This window comes from Pogona vitticeps, chromosome 1, assembly GCF_051106095.1.
Source record: "Pogona vitticeps strain Pit_001003342236 chromosome 1, PviZW2.1, whole genome shotgun sequence".
Lineage (NCBI taxonomy): Eukaryota > Metazoa > Chordata > Lepidosauria > Squamata > Agamidae > Pogona > Pogona vitticeps.
Genome location: NC_135783.1, coordinates 82880796 through 82908047, shown reverse-complemented (window position 1 = coordinate 82908047; position 27252 = coordinate 82880796). Strand labels below are relative to the sequence as shown.

The 27252-nt window shown below is 41.5% G+C and overlaps 2 long non-coding RNA genes across 2 annotated transcripts; one reads left to right on the top strand and one right to left on the bottom strand.

Moving 5' to 3' along the window:
* The first annotated feature begins 98 nt into the window (after positions 1 to 98).
* On the top strand, positions 99 to 16775 carry LOC144585966 (uncharacterized). Its single transcript, XR_013540618.1, has 2 exons — positions 99 to 196; positions 16592 to 16775. It is a non-coding gene; the product is annotated as an uncharacterized LOC144585966 (long non-coding RNA).
* On the bottom strand, positions 12394 to 27252 carry LOC144585964 (uncharacterized). Its single transcript, XR_013540616.1, has 2 exons — positions 23451 to 27252; positions 12394 to 16763 (listed from the first exon to the last, which is right to left on the bottom strand). It is a non-coding gene; the product is annotated as an uncharacterized LOC144585964 (long non-coding RNA).

Genomic DNA, 27252 nt, shown 5'->3' with positions numbered 1-27252 from the left:
TTGGGAGGTGGCAAAAATTGGAATTCGGCATCCCAAGTGTATGCTTTTCCAGTAAACTTTTCTGTGCCTGAACCTTTTTGTGTTCCTTACACAGTATGGAAACATTTCTGGTTTGGCCTGCAACTCCCTGAATTTTCTAGACAGCATAGCCAATGACTTTGCTGGCTACAAGGTATTGAGAATTACCATCCAAAAAGTAAGCTCTTCAAATACTCCATTTTATTTATGTTTGTTTGTCCCTTAGGAGGGGTGACTCTTTTCTCCACTGCCAGTTATGTCGCCCTCTTCCATTTTAAAAAAAATGTTAGTAGTGTGAAAGGCCCCTGCATATGACTCTGGAAAGCTGAAGAGCAGACATAGAAAAATATTCAGAGTCACTCTGAGCCAGCTTCTTATGTTGTTGGGTGCTGTCAAGTTGCCTCTGACCCATGGCAACCCTATGGATGAGCGACCTCCAAAATGTCCTGTCATTAGCAAACCAACTCAGCTCTTGCAAACCCAAGGCCCTTTATCTAGACAATCTTTTTGTCTTTTCTTGCCACCTTCAACTTTTCCTATAATTATTGTCATTCCTAGTGAGTCTTCTTGTTTCATTATGTGCTTGAAGTACGACAGCCTCAGTTTCATCATTTTTTCTTCTAGAGAGAATTCGGGCTCAATTTCATCTAGGACCTATTTGTTTGTCTTTCTGGCCATCCATGGTCTCTGGGAAACTGTCCTGTGGCATCATATTTTGAACTTTGGGGGGGCTGTTGGCTTTGTTTCACATCTGTACATAGTAATCAGATGCACAATAGTGTTGATAGGCGTTGATAGTATGAGATGCTAGAACCTTCTTATACAATCATCATCATCATCTTAGAATTATCAGGTATGTTATGATTAGTATCGTATAGATATGCCTATATTGATTGTAAACTTTGCATCATAGCATATCATCATTACAAATCAAATTTTTAAAAAGAAACATCTTTAAGTTGGGCGGTTCTTATACTCCTGGAGAAAGCAGAAGGTCACAACCAGTCATGTGGCAAACACGGATGAGCTTAACGAAGACTTGGAGAAAGCTGCTGCTGAGAGAGAGAGAGAGTAACCTGCTACCTTTTGATGCATAACTTTCAAACTGTGTAATGGAGAACCCAAGGATTCTCAGAAACGTCTTAGGTGCAAAAATCAGCAACTGCAGATAAACGTCCCTGAAAGAGAGCTTGTCCACCCACTGCTTATCTTTCCCTGCTCTATGCAGCCGCAGAAGAGTGTCGGCTGTGACTGAGGACATAGCATCAGATAATGGATGCATGAACAATTCTATTTTGAACCGGTATCAGTTTTACATGTGTGTAGTCATACATTGATGCAATCCCATTTCCACTTTTGGTCTGAATTTTTTAAAAAAACACACACACATTTGAAACACACACCCCTGTTACTTCCAGGTAGTACTTACTTCCATTCATGCAGAAATGGAGATGCCCATGTAGAAATTTGACAGCATTGACTTCACAATTAATAACACTTATGTGCTGTCAAGTTGACTCTGACTTATGGTGACCCTTTCCAGAGTTTTCTAGGCACAGGGCACTCAGAAGCCGTTTACCATTCCCTTCTTCTGAGGTCCTCTGGGACTGTGCAGCTACAAAGGACGGCTCTTTCTCCTGGGACCCACAAGTGAGCAATGGAACTCACTGAGCTGTCCAGGCAGCTTACATTCATCCTATTATTACAGTTGAGAGAACAGTATTTTCTGGCTATATTGTTTGTAAAATTTGTTTTCATCACAGCATACCATCATTACAAGTCAACTTTTTGAAATCCTGATTATGGTACACACTGTTGTATGAGAAAGCAAAAGAGTTCACGGACACCTAGTGGACAACAGATGAATGAACTACTTAAGTCTAAATAAATAATAGCCAGAGGGAAAGACTCTCATAGCTGAAATGCACATGATACACTTAGCAGAAGCATCTACTTAGTGTCTCTCATCATGTACTACTAAGAATCAATAAGCAGTGGGCCCAGCTGTGACTTTCAGGGAACCAACCCAGTTATTTAAGCTTGAACATTGCTGGTATCTCTTCACATTTATGTTTCTCTAGTTGTTAAAGTTTCAGGGAGTTTTTCACGACAAACTCATAAAAATATTTATAATTACTTACTTCAAAGCTAGAAGGAAAACATTTCATAGTACACATTTATCTGATAAGATTAATGAAAAAGTCCAGTAAATGCTATGATCACATGCTGCTAAATGCCAATTATCAACAGATCCAAGTCAGTTATTTAAGCTGAGAAATCCACATAACATTTCCATGCTAACGTTCATGATTTTCACTCTACTGTACTCTTTTGGAAGCCAGCTGGGACAAACAAGCAAGCAATTAACAAACAATACTTTCAGAAATATCTGATACAATTCCCGTTCAAATACACATTTTCTATGCAACTTCTCCTGACATAGTTCATTTTTGCACGAAACATTATCTAGCATACGTATTTTCATATTTATCCTTTCATCGCAAATACATTGTTGTATACAACAGTCCCTGATAGTCAGAGTTACACAGTTAATTCTTTGGACTGCAGTGTTTATATTTTCCTAATAGCATGAACAGTGATCCTGCAGACTGGGGTGGTTGGGGTGGTTGGGGGAACTCTGAGAGACATATTCCGAAAAAGTTATGCTTCCCATCTTTGAACCAGCAGAAATGCTCAGCCTCCTCAACAACCAGGTTCTTCCTTTCCTTGCTCCCAAACCAGTGAATTACAAGGCACAGTGGTGCCTTGCTAAACAGTTACCCCGCATGACAGTTTTTTTGCTAGACATTGACTTTTTGTGATCGCTATAGCGATTCGCAAAACAGTGGTTCCTATGGGGAAATTTCGCTGGACAATGTTTGGTCCCTGCTTCGCAAACCGATTTTCACTAGACGACAATTTTGACAGCTTCCTCTGCACTCACAAAACAGGTGTTTTCGGAACCTAAGCTTCGCAAGACAGTGATTTAAACAGCCGATCGGCGGTTTGCAAAGCGGCTTTCCTATGGCCGATCTTCGCTAGACAACGGCGATTCTTCCCCATTGGAACACATTAAACAGGTTTCAATGCATTCCAATGGGGAAATGCTTTTCACTAGACAATGATTTTGCTAAACAGCGATTTCAGTGGAACGGATTATCATCGTCTAGCGAGGCACCACTGCATTTGTATTTTAATTAGTTAAAGGGAAATCATATGCCTCTTTCCACTAAAGCACAGCAGCCAGAGAGACATGGATACACAAATAGAATGGTGATGTGTGCAATACTGGGTCACGTTCGAATGAGATCCTTTTGACCATTTGGCATAACAAATCTTATTTGTGAGCTGAAGAGCATTACTTAACTTTCAACATGTAGAACATTACACTCAGTGTTATCTCTTGTGATGTTTTTCTTGGAGCTCCACTGAGAGCCGTTTTCTAATGACAAACTTAACCATAAAGGCTTTAACCAGCAACTACAGTCTTGGTGTTGTTTTTCAGACTGCTTTAGAAAGAAAATAAATGATGTTCAATAGGTTCTAGTGAGATCTTTAGCTGTCTTTACCGGTCAGTAAATTCTGGAAATTAAAAAAAAATGGTAATTGTCAGAAGCTGACATCTTTAATATTTAAAGAGATTTTATTAGAAGGTTGGAGTTCAAAATGATTGTGTTCTTTTGCTATTCCAGAAAAGCCCAGTTAAAAGGAGCTGTATCTTTAGAGCTAACACAGTGTCGTAGCTATGGCTGCAATCTTACACACAGCTACTTGGAAACCAAATTGAATTAATCCAGAACTTGGATATAGGGTGAAATCAGAAAGTTGGGAAGGGGCACGCCTGATCACACTGGAATTTTGTTCCCCAACAAACAATATTTAACAAGATTTTTTAAAAATAAACCTTTCAGTTTAATTTCTAAAAAAGAAAAATGCCATTCCTTGAAGTTTCCTGGAAATGAGCCTTTTCCTTTTCCATCACAGCCTATATGTGGTGTACTGGGGAGAGTGTCAAATTTGGACTCCGTGTTCAACGTCCTGGTCCACCATGGAAACTCACTGGGTATGGCAATGGTAAACTACTCCTAAAACATGTCACATAGCTTAAAAACCTTTTTAGAATCATAAAAACTGGAAGTGACTTGACAGCATATGACAACAATGTAAAAGATACACGCATACATGCACTCAAAAAGATTGCATCTTGTTTTGCAGAAAAGCGAAGAGAGAATAGAAGAGCTTGGAAATCATTTTGTAGCTCTGTTTTCAGGAGCTCACCTTTTTGGTAATAAGCAATGTTGCTAATAATTACAGTTACTTTTTAAGAACAACAAATGCCTTGAAAGTTATTAGTAGCAAGAAACACCTAGTTACTTCTTAAGGTTACTTTTAAAAAGCATTTTAGAAGGAATTTGGAAAATGGCAGATGTTATGCTATTCTCTTGTTAACCCTAAACAACAAAGAAAAATATTATTTGATTTTGTCAAGAGGGAACCAGAAAGCATTCCCCAGGAATTTCTGGTCTGTAAATCAATGTAATGCAATTTGTTAGTGAGGCATAAAACTATGAATCCCTTGCATGATCAGAGCAGCAGTAACAATAAGGGCCCAGCTGCTGAGAAGTCTTGAGTAGAGCAACTTCCTTTTAAAGTTTAACATTCTGAGCTTTTTTCAGAGTGGGAAATCAGAAGTGGCCTTCCAGCCATTTCTGGTTTTAGTTTTGTGACATAGTGTAAGACAGATCTGGAACAAGTAGACAGAGGCTTTTGGAAATCTAGATAGATCAGGGACATAACGGAAGCATTGTGGTCTGAAAAAGTTGCTATATTTTACAGAACTTTGAAACTATGACTTACTTCAGATTGTTGTTGGGGTTTGCCTGAACCCATCCATGATGTTGATCATCATCTCATCTTGTGGCAGCCAACAACATACTTTACCAATGGGCTGTGCAAAGATCTTCAGTTTATCTGTTCTGAATCTTCCAGTATTCAGCTTCCTTGGTATTCAGAGTAAGGGAGATGTCTATGTGACAACCCCAGACCTACTGGGATATGCCACAGTTTCACTTAGCTGCCACCAACCATTCCCTATAAGAAGTCACACAGACCAGGGATGGATTTTTAAACAAATAAAAGAACAAGGTTTATTCACATAACACACAGGGAAAATAAAAGGATTAAGTGAATAGGATACAGTAACATGGCTTAGTTTCAGTCATACATACACACAGTTTGGTTCACACAGAACACTTAACTTGAAGCACAGACCCTGAACCTATCAGTTCTGGCTAACCATACAGACACCTGAACCTATCAGGTTGGTACTGACTGACACACAGTAGTACCCTGTCTGACACACAGACTCCCACTCAAGCTTCTTCTCTCAGCTCTTCTCCAGCTTCTCCCCATATATATACAGTACAGCCCCTCCTCCTGATGTCCCGCCTTCCACTCCCCATAGGATGGAACTTCCCCTCCAACCCATGACAGACAGGTAACATCAGTGCTGTATGTAACACCTCCCCTCTTTATAAGTTGTTTTGTAGGGGGAAAGCTAAGGTGCTTTTCACCAAAAAACAACCTGGATAAAACACACAAAACCAGTTATACATATAATATCATACTTACTTATACTTACACTCTAAGTTAAACATTTACCATTTTCAATACATCAAGTTACCTTTATTCATACAAACCAAATTCAAAAAAACCAGGTACATTTAACCTTTGGTCACCAAAATATATACATAGTCCATGTTCCTTCGCCGTCTTCATTCTTCGGGTCTTCTTGACAAGGCGTCAGCAACACCGTTCACTGACCCTCTGACCACCTTCACTTCAAAGTCATAGTCCTGCAGGTTTAAAGCCCACCTCATAAGTTTGCTATTGTGGGTTTTCATTGTCTTTAACCATTGCAGTGGTGAATGGTCAGTGCACACAATAAAATGTCTTCCCCAGATGTAAGGCTTGGCCTTCTGGATCGCGTAGACTATGGCCAGGCACTCCTTCTCCACGGTTGCCAAATGTCTCTCATCTTTCTGGAGTTTCCTACTCAGGTAGGACACTGGATGCTGGTCACCATTCTCATCCTCCTGGCAAAGAACTGCTCCTACCCCGCTGTTAGACGCATCGGTGTAGATGATGAACTCCCGGTCGAAGTCTGGAGCACGCAGCACTGGATACTGGACGAGCGCCTCCTTCAACCTCTGGAACGCCGCCTCACAGTCGCTGGTCCACGGGATGCGGTCATCAGCCTTCTTCCTCGTCAGATCGGTCAGCGGAGCCGCAATCTTGCTAAACCTCGGGATGAACTTTCTGTAGTAGCCCACCAACCCAAGAAATGATTTGACTTTTTTCTTGGTGTTGGGTCTAGGCCAATCACGAACTGCTTCTATCTGGCCTCGAGGGGTTTTATCACTCCTCCCCCTACTATGTGACCCAAGTATTTTATTTCTGGGCTACCCAGCTGCAGTTTGTCCTCTTTGCAGAGCCTAGGCCAAAGCACTTCCTCTCCTGGGTTAAAGTGCCTCTCCCTGCCTTCCTGGTCATCCCAAGTTTTCTTTCTGACCTTTTGAGCTTGCAGGGTCTCTGCTGCTAGCTCTAGGTTTCTCTTTAAGTCATTCCTTAAGGTGTCTATGTATGTCACAACGTCTTGTGGGTCATCCTGGGTGATCTGCTCCCAATTTTGTTTGATCAAATCAAGGGGCCCTTTCACCCTTCTCCCAAATAAAAGTTCAAACGGACTGAACCCGGTACTGGCTTGTGGCACTGATCGATAAGCAAACAAAAGGGATTGCAGCTTCTGGTCCCAATTGTTTGGATTCTCTGCCAAGTAAGCCCTAATCATGCGCATTAGAGTCCCATTGAACTTCTCAGTTAACCCATTACTTTCAGGGTGATCGGCAGTGGTTTCCTTGTGCTTAATTCCACAGATTTGCCATAAGCGTTTCATGAGCTTCGATGTAAATGATGCTCCCAAATCTGTGATTATTTCTGAGGCAAATCCCATCCTGGACATATACCCCACCAAGGCATCTGCCACTGTGTTAGTTTCAATGTTAGTCAAGGGAATGGCTTCAGGGTACCTCGTGGCATGGTCCACAATGGTGAGAATGAACCTGTTCCCCCTCTTTGTGGCCTTGGGCAAAGGTCCCACAATATCCACCCCTATGCATTTGAACGGAGTGTCAATCACAGGCAAAGGGCACAACTTTGCTTTGGTCCTGTCGCGGCTATTCCCCTGCCTTTGACACACATCACATCGTTTACAGAACTCTTTGATCTGCTTCCCTATTTCAGGCCAGTAAAAATTCTGTGTGATTCTCTGCTGTGTTTTGTTCACCCCTAAGTGCGCAGCAAACATGTCAGAGTGCCCCCTTTGTAAGATCATGGGGCGATACTTTTCAGGTACTACTAGCTGACTTCTGATCCCATCTCCCCCTTTTGAGATATTCCTCAGGGTCTCTCTATATAAAATCCCCTTTTTCTCTAGAAATCTCACGGGGGTTTCAGGTGTTAGCTGGGCGTCTGTCACCTGTTCAAAACACTTTTGGAGAGTGGCGTCTGCCTTTTGCTCTTGGCCAAATCGGCTGTCTGTGGTTAAGGTTTCCACCACAGCTTCTGAACTCCCCCCACCTGCTTCCGTCTCGGGCTCATCATTATCCCCCTGAACTGTCCCCGTGGTGGCTTGTGAACGTGTAATCACCAGCACCCGTTTCACATGTTCAGCCAGGTCATTTCCCACGAGCACGGCTGCTGGCAGAGTCGATGAAATCGCTAGCCGCCAAACTCCCCTCCAGCCTTGAAAGTTCACAGGTACCTCCGCTACTGGCAGTGAGATCACCTGCCCCTCAATCCCTGCCACCTTCATGCTCTCATTTGGGATTATATATTCCCTAGGAATAATATCTGGATGGCACAGGGTCACCTGGGAACAAGTGTCCCTCAGCCCCCGATACTGATGGTCAAGTATTCCTACGTCCACCCCTGCTGTTTCAAACAACTGAGAATCTGTTCTCACGAGCAAGCAGCGCTTGACCTCCAGAAGAGGACCATTTTCCTCAGCCTGATCAGCAGATGTAACTGTTCCAGATTGAGTAGCCATGGCAACAGGCTCCCTCAGTGACAAGGAGCTTTGCTCTTTCTGGACACAGAACACAGCTTTTGGCTTGGTTCCACTCGAATCCTGAGGCACAATTCCTTTTAGCTGCTTTAATTTCTCACACTCTGAGATTAGATGGCCCTATCCCTGACAGAAATAACATTTTCTGCTATATTTTGAGTCTTTCTCATTTTGTTTTGGTTTTCCCTCCAAAATCTGAGGTCTTGGTTTCATGTCTGAGGGCTTCCCTTCACCATGGGCCCCTCCCCCTTGCTGGTTTCTTCCTGGTCCCTGAGAGTACTTGCTGTAGGTTTCTTTGGGTTTATCTACAGATTTCCACTCAGCACCTAAGGGTTTTCTTATTTGATAAATAAAATCTGCGATCTCGGCTGCTTCTGCCACAGATTTCGGTTTCCTTTCCCTCACCTGGAATTTCAGTTCCCCATGCAGGACTGAATAGAACTGTTCCAGCGCTATCAAGTCTTTGAGCTGCTGAAAGGTCTCTGTCCCCTCCTGAGATAGCCATTTCTCTAGCAGCCTCACCAGTTGGGCCCCCACTTGGGTAAAAGTCTGCTCTGGTTTCTTGGTGATTGACCTGAATCTTTGCCTCAGCTGTTCCGCATTTATCCCATGTCTGGCAAATACCAGTTTTTTAAACTCTGCAAAATCTTTCATCAGTTCCTCTGGCATCTCTGAATAAACTTCAGCAAGGCTGCCACTGATTAAAGATCGCATGATGGTCATCTTCTCAGTTTCCCTTACTGAGAAGTCCACAAACGCTCTTTCCACTAGGGAAAAGAACACCTCAGGACAATCTCCCTTGTGGTACACAGGGAATTTCTTCAGGTCAGCTTTAGACAATTGGCCTCCCTCAGAATCCCTATTGTTATTATTGTTCTGATTCATCAGTTCCAATTTTCTTAACTCAAACGCCATTTTCTCTCTCTGCAATTCCAATTCAAATTCTCTTTGTTTCTCTCTTTCCCTTTCCTCCACTTCAAATTGCCTCATCCTCAGTTCATGCTGTTGGGCTATGAGCATTTTCCTGAGTTCTGGGTTCTGTTCTCCCGTGCTGTCACCTTGCACTGAGCCAAATTCATCCTCAGAACCTTGGTCAACCTGGGGGTCTTTCACTTCACCCATTTCTGCCATTTGGCTTCGAGTCAAGGGCATAATCCCCCCCCCAGAACAGGCTGCTTTCAAAAGTCAAGCCTCAAAATAAAGCGACCACTTTTTTTTTTCTTTTGCCTCAGAACCAGCTTTCTATAGACTGCTGCTGTTCTTCAGCACTAACTTGCAACAGTTGCGAGCCAGAGTCTACCCCCCTCTGCTAGGCCTCACAGCAGGCAGGCTAAATCACTTCTACTTTACAGTTTTGCCTCAGCTTTTTTCCCGCCAAAACAGGCTGCCTCAGAGCTCCCTAATCTAGTCCCCAATCTGAGGTTACACGTTCTTCTACTAGTGCACCTCCCCGTGAGGCACACCTAGAAGATTACCTACGCGCTCTCAGATTGTCCCTGACTAGACCCCCCTTGCTCTGGGCACACTTGCCAAGGCTTTGCTGTACCACTGGACAACTGGACCAGTCGTATCCCACACGCTGGACGCCAATCAATGTGACAACCCCAGACCTACTGGGATATGCCACAGTTTCACTTAGCTGCCACCAACCATTCCCTATAAGAAGTCACACAGACCAGGGATGGATTTTTAAACAAATAAAAGAACAAGGTTTATTCACATAACACACAGGGAAAATAAAAGGATTAAGTGAATAGGATACAGTAACGTGGCTTAGTTTCAATCATACATACACACAGTTTGGTTCACACAGAACACTTAACTTGAAGCACAGACCCTGAACCTATCAGTTCTGGCTAACCATACAGACACCTGAACCTATCAGGTTGGTACTGACTGACACACAGTAGTACCCTGTCTGACACACAGACTCCCACTCAAGCTTCTTCTCTCAGCTCTTCTCCAGCTTCTCCCCATATATATACAGTACAGCCCCTCCTCCTGATGTCCCGCCTTCCACTCCCCATAGGATGGAACTTTCCCTCCAACCCATGACAGACAGGTAACATCAGTGCTGTATGTAACAGTCTACATTCGCAGTAAGTATGTAAAGCCTTGAATACAGATTCAAATATAAAAACTTTGCCAAGTTTGTATTAGTTTAATTCACCTCCAAGGGATGTGTAAAATATTGTTTTCTTTTGTCATTTCGAAGCAATGAATTAAAAATAGGAAGTTGCACGTATTGGGAGATTGCTTAGGTATTTGTGGCTTTTGGCGCTTTTGAAATAAATCTCTATGAGTTTTGCCATATTAGCTAATGAACAGAGAGAAGGAGTCCCTGATTGGAAGGCACTGAAAATAAATGGGAAGGGGGGAGTCAAATGAAATAAGTCATTGAGTCTTTAAAGCTATTCCTCAATCTTAACCTTTTATGTGAAGGAATGACAAATCTGGATAGCAGTTGTTTACTTGCTGCTGCTTAGAAAGTATGATTGGCTTGTTTACTCTGTTGGCCACATTTACGTTTCTGAACTTCATCAACTCTGTTATCTCCCCTTCAGTGTGCAAGCCTGGCTCAAGAACAGACCACAAACCAAGAAAAAGCAGGGTGGGGAGGAGTAAGAGAAATGGCCTTTCTTGATTTCAAAACCCTGAAGACAAAATAAAGTGACAGTAATATGCTCTTCCAGAGCTAAAATCAAAGTTAACAAAATCATTCAGTTTGCACAAATCTCCTTTGACACAAAAAGGAAGTTCAAACCTTGGGCAAAACTGCTTTAAACGTCAAGGCAGCAGAAGGGAGGGACAGCCACCCTGTGATGGGGTGGGGAGGGGAATGCTTTTGATTCCACAACTCTCATTGAGGTTTGCATCACTACCAAATTTCTGTCAGTGTCCACAGGTACTGGTAAATCTGGCTGGTCACTTTCTCATGGAATCATATGTCATATAATACTGCTATGCCTGAGATCATTGCCACTGCTTCTACGCATGGTGAAAATTGACAATTCAATATCTCACTAAAAGTCAGATTGGTGAGGAAAATAATAGGGCCTTCTTGGTAGCTGCACCAGTGCCACGGCATCTCTTGCCTCATGTGGTTTGGGTTATTTCATCTTTAATAAGTTTTCATGAACTTGGGAGGAATTTTTATTTTAGCCCACTTTTTCCACCAGGGTTGGTTTTAAAAGTTGTGTTTTATCTGCTGTTTCTCCTTGTTGATTTTATTGTTCCTTTATTTTTAATTTATTATCTTAATGCTCATACTCCTGTTATATTTTCTATTGGAAGAGAAGTTATACCAACTGGAAGTGAGATTTTTCTAATCTGAAGGTAAATTTTACTATCCAGAACCAGCCAATTTCATCTGCTTTTGGAAATGAAAAAGGATTGGGCCTGGTTACTCATTAGATGGATGGCCACTGGAGATTGGGACGAATATAAAAATTGATATTTTTTGTTGAAAATAGCCAATTTGTTAAATATTCGTAAATCTATATTCATCAAAATTTAAGTCCTGATTATACGCATTAACAAATATTTTCCTGTTTTTAGTCATCCTTTTGAAAAATTTCTGCCTACCCACCATCACAACCACCAACCCTCACAGTCTACCCCCATCCCCTTCCTCTCCCTACCTTAGCCCCTACCCCCACTGACACCCCCTTACTGTAATTGCCGCTGCCACCGAGGTCTCCATCTGCCTTTTGCAAAGACTGGCTGCCCTTTGCAAAGATGGCGGCTGCAGCTTCATTTAGGGTAGGGAAGCTATAGCTGCCATCTTTGCAAAGGGCTGCCTGGATTCCCTTAGCCTGCCGGCAGTGCGGTAGTGGAGGGGTGGCAGTGGGGGTGCAGCGGTGGCAGCAGGGGGCAGGGGTGGGGATGTTTGTTTAATAACCCCCCCCATGAATCAACAAATAACTTCGTTATTCTTCGCTTCATGGGGGCAACTTCATGCTTCATGAGTCATCAGCTTTTGACGACTCACGAAGCGGGATGACTCGCCAAAATGGTGAGTCATCCCCATCTCTAATGGCTACTAGAAAACTATACCAGTTGTTATACTGGGAAGTCATTGAGTGGTATAGAACAATTTTAGATTCAATCTCCAGCCTTTCCTGCTCTGGAAGATAATCCTGTTTGAAACCCTACACTTGTAGCCAGTCAGAGTTGACATTTTGTGAGATTGACCATTGGTAAGTACATAGCAATAGCAATGAAATGGTGGTAGCAGAGTGCATCTGTTGATGGGTAGCAATGTTACACAAAGATGGGTCAGATGAAATGCCCTCCATTTGCCATTAAAGGTGAAGACAAAGTCCTAGAGGGCAGGATGGCTGATTTCAATTACTGTAATGTATCTTGATCTTTCTTCAGAACACCAGTGAAACTCACTAAGCACTGCTGGAAAAATATATGATACATTAATGTAACAATGATCCCCAGTGTATGGCTTCCAGAAAAGACCCATGGAGACAATGAAAGATACCTGAGCAGAGTTACTGGTGGAATGCATCCTAAACTGGAAGATTCTATGCTCACTGATCCATCCATAATTAGTAGAATGTGACTGCTGAGTTAACGTGATCATGTTTATTTTCTACACCAAATGTACAGGCACATTTCTCCAGTTGAAAGAATTTGGGAAGATAATCAAAACAGCTGTTAAGACTATGAGTTAGGAAATAGCTTGTCGCAGCTCTGCCAAAAAAATAAAAAAAATTGGACTAACCTTTCAATGTGAGTCAGTAGAAGAAGAATGGAGACTAAAACATCATCTCCCCAGGTCAAGGATCCAAGCACAATGACCTTAAAGTGATCTTCATGCTGCTATGGATAAACAACCACCCCCTTTTTTTGGTCCTTTCTGATGGTTCTGGCATAGGACAGAACTAACCACTGTGGGCTCAGTAAGATGCAGGGCACTGAGGCTAAGGAGATGTTATGCAAAATCAATTCATCTGCATTGAGATCCATAAATGGCCATATGTATGCACAGTATTTCTTGACACACTATATCCAAGAAGATAGAGCAGTGTGAATCTTCATGTAAGTGTCATCCACATTGTAAGTTTAGAGTGTTCCCCATGTGTTGGAACAATGAGAACTTTCCATTGTGATACAAATTTCAATAGTATCTATCCTTCCAGGAAAAGACCATCAGCTAAATCCAATGGCTAGTCCCCATAGACAATTCAGTTTGAATCAATGGAACAATACAAGTTGACTCCATGAGAATTTGTGAAGCTAAAAATTAGGTAAATTCCAATTATCCAGTGAGACTACTCTAGCTAGTACTGGCTGTTGGGTTTAGACTAGCAAAAAAGTTGACAACTCACGAAACACAAAGTTCCCCCATGAAAACAACAAATAATGAAATTATTCATTGATTTGTGGGGGGGATATTAAAAAATGCACCCCACACCCTCCCACTGCCACCCCCTCACTGCTGTGCCACCGCCTTAAGGCAGGCTAAGGGAATTCAGGCTGCCCTTTGCAAAGATGGCAGCTGTAGCTTCCCTACCCTAAATGAAGCCGCGGCCACCATCTTTGCAAAGGGCAACCAGTCTCCCTTTTTGCACACGGTGGTTGCGGAGGCCAGATGGAGACCTTGGTGGTGGCAATTACAGGAAGGGGGTGTCAGTGGGGGTGGGGGCTAAAGTAGGGAGAGGTAGGGGTAGGCTGTGGGGTAGGTGGCTGTGGGGGTGGGTGGCTGCCTATTGGTCTGCTGATCAGAGGCTGGTAGGTGGAATGTTTAAAAAAAATTACACAGGATGAATCAAAGCGGGAAAATATTTATCAATCCATATTCATCAGGACTTAAAATTGGATGAATATGGATCGACAAACATTTAATGAATTGGCTATTTTTGTAAAAAAAAAAAAAAGATCCGTTTTTATATTCGTTCCCATCTCTAGTTTAGACCTACGTATTCTGGTTCTGACCAAGAATGGACACACTCATTTTGGCGGTAAGGTCTGAGGCTACCTTTTTGAGGACTAGCTGAGGTCATAAAAATGGGTGAGTGGGTTCGGGAAAGGGAGATATGTATTAAGTGGAAGAGTAGATATTGCCTGGATGAAAGAGAGGGCAAGACTCTTGTACTTTCAACAGTTATGTGGTGGAGTATATTTTAGTAGGCGTGTCTTGCATTAAAGCTGCACCTACCAAAATTTCCAATTCTAAATAGCAATTAAAGATACAGGAACCCTGTCTTCTTATTTAAGTGGTCTCCCTAATGCAGCTGATAGGACACAGAGGGGGTGCTAACCAAATACTGGAAGTAATGCATTACAAATAACAGCCTCACCAGAACCATCTATTTTTTCCTGTAGGGATGAGGAAATAATTATTCTATTCCATTAAACAAATATGTAACAGCAGATAGCATTACATTCTTAGTATAGCAAGTGAAATAAATTCACATAAACTCAGTAGTCCTAAAATGGCTAATCATTTAATCATTAACTGGAAATTTTGGCCATTCCTGTACCAGAAGTGTATTTTTGTACAATATACGGTAAAATGTTGCATATACAGATGGGCACAAATCCAAAAAATTGTGATTAATTTTGATTTGTGATTTATCAAGGTCAATGAATAATGAGTAACAAATTTGCATCCCCCCCCAGCCTGCAATCTGAACACCATGTCAGTTCTGAGCATCTCGTTTGTAACTACAATGTTAACTCAACTCATGGGAGAACCTCAGTTAGAATTACAGATGGTACAAAGCTCCCCGGGGGCAGCACCACAGCTGCTTCGCATTCTCTCTCCCTCTCCCACCTGACTAGCCCACTCACAAGCCTCTGAGCACCACCTGGGCTGTCCTCCATCACTGGCTGTCCAATCTGGCCAGGAGCCCAAGCTTCTCTTCCCCGCCTCTTCTGGCAGCTAGCCACTCAGATGAGGAGGTGGGACTGAGTAACCAGTTGCTGGAGGAGATGGGGAAGGCAAGCCCAAGCTCCTGCCCAGACAGGACAGCTGGTGACAGAGGATGAGCTGGGTGGTGCACAGAGGTTTATGAGTGGGCCAGGTGGATGGGGAGTGATTGAGGGAATTTATTGCCACTATGGTGTAGTGCGGGGAACTTCTTACAAAGGGGCACAACTTAAGTCCAGCCCATCTCTAGTTAAAATATAACTAATAAATATAACTAATGAGTTTGGAAAGTAACTTCCCAAGCTCTGGGCGGTACTTGACAAATATTCCAAGTACTCATTGCAAGAGGTACTGCGATTCAGAAAGGAGACTTAAGAGGACAAAAATTCTTGATAAGAACGATAGCTGTAGACATATTTTTGACATATACTGTAACATTCTTTTAAAAAACCAAGGGAAGGCTGGAACATATCTGAGCATTCTTCAGATATGGTGGCTGGAATTATTACCCAGGGGTCATTTCTGGCTTTTTTCTCATTTCACCATGTATAATCTTCCATGAGTAAAGGCAGGAAGTTACAAAAAAAATACTGCAAAGCTTTAATGAGTAAATACATCCTGAATGTGCTGATTGTACAGCAGACTCAACCCTATTAAAATATTTAAAAGAGTAAGTTTTCCATACTCAAATTCTTTGAAATTCAAATATAGAAACAAGCAGTCAAAAGATATGAAGACTTTGTTTTGCACCATTGTGTAAGTTATAACAATTGTACAAGTTTACATCATAGATCCGTTATATGTGTTATCAGAACAGTGGCACCTTTCTGACAATAATACTATTATCTGTTGATAAATTCACTAGGAAACATGCAGAAGAAAAACTTAAGAGAGGAGAAAGCAAGGGGGTCCTTCACTAAGAAATATATTGAGTCCGTCTAAGTCCAGACAGGCCCATCTGTTTATATAGGATACTGCAATCAAAGTAAGATTGCTTCCATGGGAGCTACTTTTCCATATGGTGATCAATGCATGTTGGAGCTGCTGATTTCTTTCTTAAAGCGACAGGGCGCAGTAGATCCCACTACTGGGGTTGGTTTCTGAGAAGAAGACTGTGATCTACTGAGCTGTAACATAGCACAGAGTGTTGGCCTCAGACTTTGCTTTCAGCATTCAGTGGAACTCATGTGCCTTTGCAAATACACTCTTCTGTAGCACCAGTAATAATGTGGAAACAGAATTTGTGACTGGGTGTGAAAATCTCTGTGAGAGTGTATTTAAGTGGTAAATAGAAGGAGCCACAAACCTTTATACAGAGAAGTCCTTGTACACACAGCAGCTGCAGCCTGTTTCCACGAATATTTGACATTGTCCTTTGGACCAAAGCCAATTTAAGCTTTACCCAACAGTTTCCATGATTCCTGTGGCTGCAGAAACTTTTTGAAGCTGCTACTTGAGGCTTAGATTCAGGGCAATCCATGTTCCTTCCCTCTTCTCAGTGTACAAGGCATTCCACCCTAATTAATTAACCCAACAGTGATTTCATCTTGATGTCCCTGCAGCTTCCCACACTTTGCCGCCTTGTCCAGCTTAAGGGGATCAGCACATTCCTGACTTCATCACTGGTCAACTCCCTCCTGCTAAAGGTTAGTGTTTCCTTCCTGTGATCGACTTCTTGGCTTCATCATCAACAAATTGTTCTTGGGACTGCAAAATGACAAAGATTTGTGTTTGCTGTAAATAAAACAATGAATTCAGTCATACTTTGTTATTGTTGTTATTCCTTTTTTTTTTAAAAAAAAAAATCTGACCGGAGAGAAAGGGTATTCTTTGATAGCTCAGTGGTTTAGGCCTCCGGCTTTGGAGCCAGAAGTTGGGAGTTCTATTCCCCACTGGGCCTCCTTGACAGGGAGGGTCCCTTCCAGCTTTGCAGTTCTAATAATCTTAATAATCATCATCAATTTTACAGAGTTTACTGATGGAGAAGTTGAACTGAGAATTCTTTTCTGTGAAATGGGCCAAGTGTTTGGAGTAGACGAGTTAAAAGCTGCAATTTTCAAACCTCTGGCTTCCAAGATAAATGTCCAATGATTTGTTAAGCCTTACCCTAACACACACACACAATGCAAAAACTTTATGGAATTCCGTGCCGTTATGAAGTAATAAGAACCAATAGAGGAACCAAATTTTAAAACATGACTGACAAAAGAAGATACTTTTGTTATCAACAGATACTCAGTAGAGTGTTTTCTATATCTCTCTTAATGTTTAGGGAGGAAAAGCTAACATCTACTGTGAGAGTACACTGACAGCAAAGAACTGATGATTGTGTTACTGCTCTTGTATGATTCCTTGAAGCTCCTTGTGTTCGGTTTCACTCTTAACACTTCAGTTTAGGGTTGTTGGGTGATGTGAGCCTTAGACCCAGATGAGTGGTATGACTGATTCACTGGATAGACTGTAACTGTTATTTAGGCTTTGTGTGCACCCGGCCCTCCGAAAAGAAATAGTTTGGGGCCCCTGTGCTACACAGCAGAAAATCTACTGACCAGGTGGGACACAAGGTTGGACTTTCAGCTTCATTATTCTATGATCTATATGGGTCATCCCAATAATCCCAATACAATTCTGGCTGCGTTATTAGACTACAACATTGTTCCTTTACAGTCATAGGGCTGGTTAAACCTGAGCCCTATTCAGGCATTCTGTTTCAGTGAACTGCTAATTTATAGATTTAGTTAGTACACATAAGCCCAATGCAGGTATTCTGTAGAAACAAACTAGGAGACGAAAGTGCTAGCTAGCTTCACCTATGTCCCCCTCATTCTTCTCATATAAAGAACAATGATCTTACAATAATTGCCTCCTTCATATGTAGAAAGTTGTCTATATGAGCAGAAACTCTCACAAATCAAATTCCTAGTCACATGGAGCACCCCCATACCAGAGATTGGAAGTAATCCGTCAATTTAAAATTTTAACACTGAAAAAGGTAACTTTTGTGGGAAACAAAAATAATGCATCTAATTTTTTTAAAAAATCTTTCATAAGCAATTTAAAATGCTTAAAATATTACCTTTCAAACATTGTTTTTAGTTGGGTTATCCCACTTAATGCAAATGAAACAATTTAAACATTAACATGTTAATTTAAAGCATTCTTTCCAGGCTCTGCTTCATACAAAGAGAAGGCTGTCTTTTTCATATTATCGGTCTCTATGTCTGGAAAGCAGCAACAGAGAGACAGGGGTAGCAGATTCCCCTTCATTGCTCCTTCACATAGGCCAATATCTTATCAAGCTCCCACTGGGCATGTCTGTTCTGCTTGTAGTAGTCTTCATAAGGAAAAAAACCCCTGCCCCCCCCTTTTTTTAACAACAGCAACACTTACAAAAGCAGCACAATTCTGTGTTGCCAGATAACAATGCTGGGGAAAGTTGAAGGCAGCAGGAAAAGAAGAAGACCAAAAAAGAAACAGATTGACTCAATAAAGAAAGCTACAATCATGAGTTTGTAAGACCTGACCAGAGCTATTAATAATGGGTTTTTGGAGGTCACTAGTTCATAGAGTTGCCATAAGCTGGAATCCACATGATGACATACAATTTATTTATTTTATTTTATTTTTTTTATCTCGCCTATCTGGACCAACGGTCCACTCTAGGCGGCTTCCAATATATACAACAATATCATAAAGGGCTATAGTGATGGGATGATCATGTGATAAAGAAATTACACGCCAACACATGCGCACACATGGACACAGATTGTGAAATGCATAGTGTGCCATACTCATGCAGATGAATTCATTTGTTCCCAGTTTAAGAAGACATATTCAACTTGGGTTCATGAATGCCAGTCCTCCCCCACTCCAAAATGTACCATTACTTTTTTTTTAAACACAGTGAGCACAGCATGTATTTGCTTATTCTTTTAACACTCACTCTGCTTACTATGTAAATATTATATATTTGAATATAAAAGCTGGCCTACATACAGGGAATAACAAATCAGTGACCTTGAAAAATGCCCCCTCATATGTTCACTCTATTGGAGAGCAGAACTGACCCAGTCAAGACCCAGTTGCTGTAACTTTTCTAAAGTTCTATAGCACAGATATATATTAGTGGTTGGGAAAGGAAGTCTTAAAGAGATCAAACAACATGGAATGTGTATATCTACCTAGTTTAATACTGCAATTAAATGAGTTTTAAATTATACTCACTAGCATCTTTTGAATTATAAACTCACAAGCATCATTTTTAATATGATCCCCGAGGCAAAAAGAAAGAAAGAAAGAAAGAAAGAAAGAAAGAAAGAAAGAAAGAAAGAAAGAAAGAAAGAAAGAAAGAAAGAAAGAAAGAAAGAAAGAAAGAAAGAAAGAAAGAAAGAAAGAAAGAAAGAAAGAAAGAAAGAAAGAAAGGCAAATGTGTTGCCAGACATCGTTTTTATGAAGAGATTTCCCAAACAATATCCAAATAATAAAATAACCATGGGCAGAAAGCCAGGACCAGAAGCTTTGTAAAATATCATAAGCCAAAAAGCCACTTAGCACTTCTGTTTCAACTCATAACAGATTATGAATGAAATTACAAATATAGACACAAAGTGGACAATGCAGGGTCCATCTCATTATTTTTGAATTATATAGTATAACATTTTAGTGGAGACGACCGTGTGGAAAGGAATGTCTCCAGGTAGGGCCTTCTTACTGGCTGCAGTGTATTCAGCACAGTTATTGTATCAGAATGACAAAACTTGTGTGGAGGAGTTGCTTAGAGTGGTTGTATAGACCAGATGGGCGGGATACAAATCAAATCAAATCAAATCAAATCAATCAATCAATCAAGGCTCTTGCTCCTTTTTTAGACCAATTTAAATGGTGTTTCCTTTTGGCAGGAATGTTGGTCTCTCAGGAGCAAACTGCAACTCCAGTCTGATGCCTCTGGAAGCCTTGGAGTCTACTTTTTATGGTGTAAAATAGACTCCGAGATAAGAAAAAGTATCAAAAGCATTGAAGAGATAGTGGCATCACCAGAGACCTCCCATCTCTGGATTCTCCACTGCCCCATACTAGAAAAACCATGGGGGGGGGGAGGGAGGAAGACTTTGTTCCAGTAATATTTGGATGGGTACAATGAGTCCACCACAAGCCTTAGGTAACTTTGACTTGATTTTCTGAGATACTTCTGTAAACAGGCAAAAACATTCTCTTTCTTGACACTACTGTATTGTGAAAGCCCATGCAGGATATCACTTTAAATTATGTCACATTTTAGCACCAGATTTCAATACAACCCTCCTTATTTGTTAACCAGATGATGTAGAGGACCAGTTTAAGACATTGGTACAGTATGGGAGCTTATCAGTGGCATGGTTTCTGAACTAATAATGCAGTTAGTGCAGGCACCCCCTTTTTATTAAAATGGCAAAGGCATCCAGGATAGACATATGCTTTGGGGTTTTTATTGATAATGCTTAATTTCTTCATTCCATTATAATGGGACCCATGACAAATACTGTATCCTTGTTTGGTTTGGTTTGAAATGCTGGAAATAAAGAATAGGAAATAAACACCCAGAAAACTGAATAAACTGGAGATTCATAAGCAGTGCATGCATTCCTTCTGGCACGCAGCATCTTCTAGGGACTGCCTCTTCCTGTCAGTGGCCAAACTGGGTAAAGATCTGTTCCGTCTTACTGGAGCTTATTTCCAGCATCAAAAGAAAACAAACTAGGGGGAGAATCCTGATAAGTGTAATGGTTTTGCTCAATGAATCAAAGAACATGCATATTTCCTATAAGGAGGCTGGCTTTAAGATTATTTTGATGAGATAGAGATGTCTTTCTTTCATTTACACATTGATCAACTCCTCTTATCTAATTTTAATTGCTCCCACCCCCACTCCACATTGCTCTTCTCATTACACAGACACACAAACATGCACAGAGAAAGAGGGAGGGAGGGAGAGAATGAGAGTCTAAGCCTTTAGGGACTAGCTTTCTATTATTTGCTATATTTGTCTGAAAACAGTTTCTTTTAAAATATTCAAATAACAATGTTACTCGTATGTTGCAGCTACTTTTGTTGGACCTTCCCAGAGGAATATCAGGTCTAAATTACACACCAGACCTTAAATTTTAGAGCTGTGGCTCCCAACCTTGGTCAACCCAGGTTTTCTTGGACTGCAGTTCCCAGACACCTTCACCACCACCTCTCTGCTGGTCTAGATTTCTGGGACTTGCTGTCCAAGAACACCTGGATTACCCAAGGTTGGGAGCCACTGCTTTAGAGGATCCGTGCAGCTGATCGTCCAGTATTCAAAACAAGCACTTGGCAGTTTACTTTTTAAAAAATAATTACAGTTATAATTACCCCCAGTAGTTACTTACCATTCTTGTTATTAATGTTATAGGAATTCATTGGAAGTAATTTATAATAGGCAACTATTTATTCCAAATTCTGGTGTTATTATCAAATGCCGCTGAAATCAATGGACATTTAGTTTTCATAGAACAAGCCTATTCACTCACATGTGAATAAAGCCCACTGAATATGATTTATTTCCACATTTCCTATAGAGCCATGTGTACATTTCTATAGAGGACTCTGAGAAATAGGGGTGTGTGTGTGTGTGTGTGTGTGTGTGTGTGTGTGTGTGTGTGTGTATGTGTGTATGTGTGTGTGCGTGCGTGCGTGTGTGTGTGTGTGTGTGTGTGTGTGTGTGTGTGTGTGTGTGTGTGTGAAAGAGAATGACAACCCAGCAATTTGTACAAGGCGCAGAATTTCAAAATGCCCATAGAGCACCCTGCAATGGAATGACTGAGTCCTTCCCTGCCATAAAGGAATTTTATCAGCACATGGAGGTAACATTTGTAACAAGTTACATTTTATCATAATGAATGTATTTGTTTTTGTGTTTTTTTGGCCTTTAAAAGTCCTGTGGAAAAAAAGGAAGGGGCCTTTGTCCCACGGACATCACCTGAGCAGTGAGAAATGAGAAACGGAAGTATGCTTCCCTCTTCAAGAACGCTGAGCTTAGGGGCACCAGATCCTCACACAGCTCAAAATCCCCGTGTAATTCTTATGCCCCCAATGGATCTCCCCTCCCCTCCCTTTCCCCAATGGACCAGCAGGCTGCTGTGACCTCCCCTGACAAGCATCAGCCTCTTGGCTTGCTCCAACCCCCTTCCTGGCTGCCAAGCAGCGCCTCCATGCTGGCCAGAGGGGGCTGGACAGGCCGCCACAACCTACCTTTCTCCAGGCCACTTCCAGGAGATGAAGAGCCGTACTGTATTTTTTGAATATTGATTTATTGAAATATTTATTGGTGTGTGTGGGGGGAGGAAATCCATGTATAACCAAAAATGCACTGCTCAGGCCCATGTGGCTCCAGAGAGATGTGTGTTGTGAGCCCGGCTCATTTTGTGCTGCCGCCTCTCCTGCTTCTCTTTGTGGAGGAGATGCAGCGCAGGTGAGCGAAAGGACAGGAGAGGAAGGAGCCAGAGTGAGAGACCAGGCAGAAGGACCAAAGCCCCCCCCCCAGAACAAAAAGGGCAGAGTGGGAAGTGGATGGATCCACAGAGCAACTAAGAGGGAGGGGGGGAAACCCCTTTGAGGTCTACTCAAATGAAACCCAGCCTTTGTCTGCTCGGTGCTCTACTGCCAGTTGCATCCTCCTCCGGACCTTCTCTCAGAGCTACAAGGAAGGGTCATCAAGGTCTGCCTTCTTCTACCTCCTCCTTTTCCATTTCATAAACTGTTCTCCAGCACAAATCCCAGTCACTAACCCTTAGGTGAGAGGAGTAAGTTGCTTCTTAAAGCTGCAGTCATTCCTGTCATGCATTCTGTTCTACTCCCTGTGAATCCAATGGGATTGACTTCTCTATGAGCCTAGTAGGATGGGCTACACTCTCTAAAATAGGGGTGGCCACATCCCACAGGTCCAGGGGGCCTCACACTCCCATCCTTCAATTTAGGAGGTCTCTTCCTCCTCCAGAGAAGAGAAGATTCTCTGGAAAAGACCCTGATGTTGGGAAAGTGTGAGGGCAAGAGGAGAAGGGGACAACAGAGGATGAGATGGTTGGACAGTCTCATCAAAGCTACCAACATGAATTTAACCAAACTCCTGGAGGCAGTGGAAGACAGGAGGGCCTGGTGTGCTCTGGTCCATGTAGTCATGAAGAGTCGGACACAACTTAATGACTAAACAACAACAAAAATGATTATGCATCTTTTTATACCAGGTTTCCAGTCTGGTACAGAATTAAACTGCAGAAGCCTCTGTGCTGCAAGATCAGAAGACCAGCAGTCGTAAGATTGAATCCACGCAATGGAGTGAGCTCCCATCGCTTCTCTCAGCTCCTGCCAACATAGCCATTTGAAAGCATGTAAAAATGCAAGTAGATAAATAGGTACTACCTCGGTGGGAAGGTAACGGCATTCCGTGTCTAGTCGCGCTGGCCACGTGACAACTGAAGCTGTCTATGGTCAAATGCTGGCTCTAAGGCTTGGAAATGGGGATGAGCACCGCACCCTGGAGTTGGACACGACTGGACTAAATGTCAAGGGGAACCTTTACCTTTACCTAAAGAATTAAAAGATAACACAGGAACTCTGAAAATGCATCTGTAATTGATTTTTTAAAAATATTTGTTAAAACTTCTGAATGACACTTTGCAAATTCTGGGACATGTTGCTGAAAGCTGCTCATAAGCAGGGGTGGACTTTACTTCCCCATCTCAAGCAGCAGATTTGAGGTGTCATGATAGCTAGCAAATTATGTGCCATGTAATTTACTAATGTTATTAATATGGCCTTCACAGCACTGTTTCCTGCAAGAGCTGGGGAGAACACTTGATGGATTCTCTTAAGGAAACTGGAGGGCATTCCTTTTCATTTTTAATGGGGTAATGGTAATCCTAAGAGTAACACATCCATTTTGAGCAGTGCAAAAAATGCTTTCCTGGTCTTCAGGAACAGTCAACCGACATACAACCAGAGTAATGAGTAGCACAGCCAGTTTGTTTTTAAAAGGAACAGTCCAGACTCTGGCTTACATCCAGGCACATGGATGAGCTTCTTCTGTTGGAATGAATAGGAAAGCCCCTTATTTCTAGTCCCTGTCTGTGTATATTGGAGCATTTGTACTGCAGAGAACAAATTGCACACTTGAAGCTAAACTGACTGTTGCAAAATATCCTACTATTTTTTTACAGTTCACTGTTGGGTTTAGATTCCTCCCTCTAACCATCATGTTGCATCTTGGTACATTACTTCTGTCTAAACTACTAGAAGGTAGATATCATGGTTTTCCAGTCACCAATCAAGTGTGCTCTTGCAATGAGGCGGAGACTGAAAGTGCTGATCATGTCCTCTTAAAATGCTCCTCCTATCAAGATATTCAGAGGGATCTTCTCCATCCCATGTTGCAACCATTTCAAGGGAGGTCCAGAGAATTTTATGTTGTGCTCTTACTCTTGGACAAGAAATCTGATATAACTAAAGCAGTGGTGAAGTTTTGTGTGGCAGCAAAGAAGTGTCACCGTTTCCTCCTTGTACTGATCAAAGCAACGGCAGATGTTTAGTAATGGTATGTACTGGCCACCATATATTTTGTATGCCACACTATTTAGGATGATGAGACTGGAGGCGGTACAAAGTTTACTGAATTGACTTATTGATCTCCTCAGTCCTGTGAAGCTATGGAGATTCTATAAAATTTAGTCATATTGTAATAGGCTGTATGTTTTTAATTGTATTTTCATGTTTTACTAACACTATTATCAGAATGTTTATTCTTAAATCATACAATGAAAACCACATTTACTTGCAATGTTGTAAGTATAGTCTAGGTCTTTAAAGTATAGTAGATGTGGAATAAAGTATAATAAAGATGTATCTGAAACCAAAATCTAACTTGAAATTTCAGTGCTGGTCAAATGACAAACTTACAACAGGCTCTTTAGAAGGAAAGAAGCTATTGGGGATTCAAAATTACAGTGCAAAATGTTGGGACATTCGATGTTGAAGAACAACAAATAACAGCCTCAAGTATACATAGTTATGAGATGTTGAATGTTACATGCTAATTGTAGATGTAGTTAACAGCCCCACATTAAACCAGGACTTTAAAAAAGATCCATTTGCAATATATTATCAGTGACAATGAGCTTATCTAAATGCATGGGGTGGAGGGTGAATGAGTGGGTGGGTTTCTTTTACAGATTCAAAGCTTGCTGCTTTGTAATTGCCTTAGGAAGTGATTTCTCATTCTGTGGTATAGATTACATTACAGAGCATATATACCTAGTTCTTTATTGGATTGCGCGCATGCGCATGCGCACAGAGAGAGAGAGAGAGAGAGAGAGAGAGAGCAAGGGTTATATTTATTGACCAAAAGAAGAAATTAAGAGCACTTTAGTTCATTTTAAATCTTGGTGGCCTCCTGGGTTAGACTCACTTTATTCCACCTTTTCACTTGTCAGCCCTAATCGGTGTTCAATTATTTACCCGTTAAGGCTTTCCAAAGTGATTTATTTGCAGGATAACCTAGTAATGTCAAGCCCAAGACACTGCTATGGTCTGTCACCTACCAGAACACTCCATAGACAAGGGCTGGAGGTGGGGAAAACCCCACAGTTTCACTCTGGCTTCCACATTTCATGTGAACGTCTGATGAATGACTAAAGCAGCAATTTGGTAAATCTGAGCTGCTTATAATAAACATCACTTCCAAATAATAAGGTTATGACACAACAATTAAAAACATAGTGCCCAGCTCTTACTTCTTATTCTTCAAGTTTAATTTCAAGTCTGCTTGTAAAGGCAAGATATACATCGTATATAAGCAGAGTAATGCTTTATGTTGCAGAGGCAATTAAGAGAAACTTTTAGTAGTCTGCGTCTGTAGAGATAAAGGCTATAATTGTTAGGGGGGGTTGGTAAAAAAAAACAAACAGCTGAGTTGATTTCCAAAATAAATTTTGTGTACATAACTGTACTTCTTGAGGAATGTCTAAAATTAACTGTACCAATTCACACATCGTTTGAGTGTCTGCCAGATTTTATCATGCTCTCTATTATGGAATGAAGATCATATAATTGATGGGCTAAGTGGAGTCATTTGTTATTTCCTCTCAGGCCAAAGCACCTTAATTCTTAGCCCTTTTCATTACAGTACTGTACTTGCAAAGTTGTCCAAGGGATACATTTTATACAAAAATGACCTCTATCCATTTAGCCAAGGATATTACACCAAGTGTCACATGACAGTTTGCATTTGATGTTCCTTCCCCAAAGAGACTTATAACCCCATAAAAACTTTCTAAGCTTGAACTCATTATGTAGCTGATGGAACCTGGAACTGTGGTTCAACAAAGTAACTTCCCTCAGCTCTGAATTCCCTCTAGACTTCCTTTAATGACTTTCCTCTGAACTGAATGAGCATATCAATATAATCTTGGTCAGTAATCGGGATGAATATGGTGCATGTCATTGAGAAGTGGCTGGGAGTTTAATAGGTTTATGGCCAAAGGGAGGTGAAATTATTTCACAGTTTACTGCTATATGCATCCCTCGGCTTTGTTCATGACATTTATCTTTCCCCATCAGTTCCTTCTGAAACCAGTCACTAGAACAACTTGGGTCCCCAGTTGTTCTTGGACTAAAACTCCCAGAAATCCTGGCCAGCACAGCTAGTGGTGATGGCTTCTGGGAGTTTTATAGTCAAAGAACATCTTGGAACCCAAGATTGTGAGCCACTGCACTAACAGTAGACTCTCTTTGTTCTAGCTGTCATTTGCTCCTATACATACTACAGTATTCTCACAATATTATATAATTCCTCCTACTGGCACTTTCAATTAGCTTTCTGTCACAGAGTTCCAATTCCACCCCACCTACCTCATTTTGTGGGCCAGCCTCTGCTAATTTGTGTGGAAGATAAGGAGAAGGAGGAAGAGGGAAGAAGAACCAGCTACAGTGGGGTCTTGACTTGAGAACTTAATCTGTATTGGAAGGCGGTTCTCAAGTCAAAAAGTCTGTAAGTCAAGTCTCCATTGACCTACAGTGCATTGAAAACCGATTAATCCCGTAACAGGCCGTTTTTGTTCCATTTTGGTTTTTTTCTGGTCTGTAAGTCAAATCTCAGTCTGCAAGTCAAACCTAAATTTTGCGGCCAGAGAAGTCTGTAACTCAAAAAGTCTGTAAGTCAAGGGTCCAC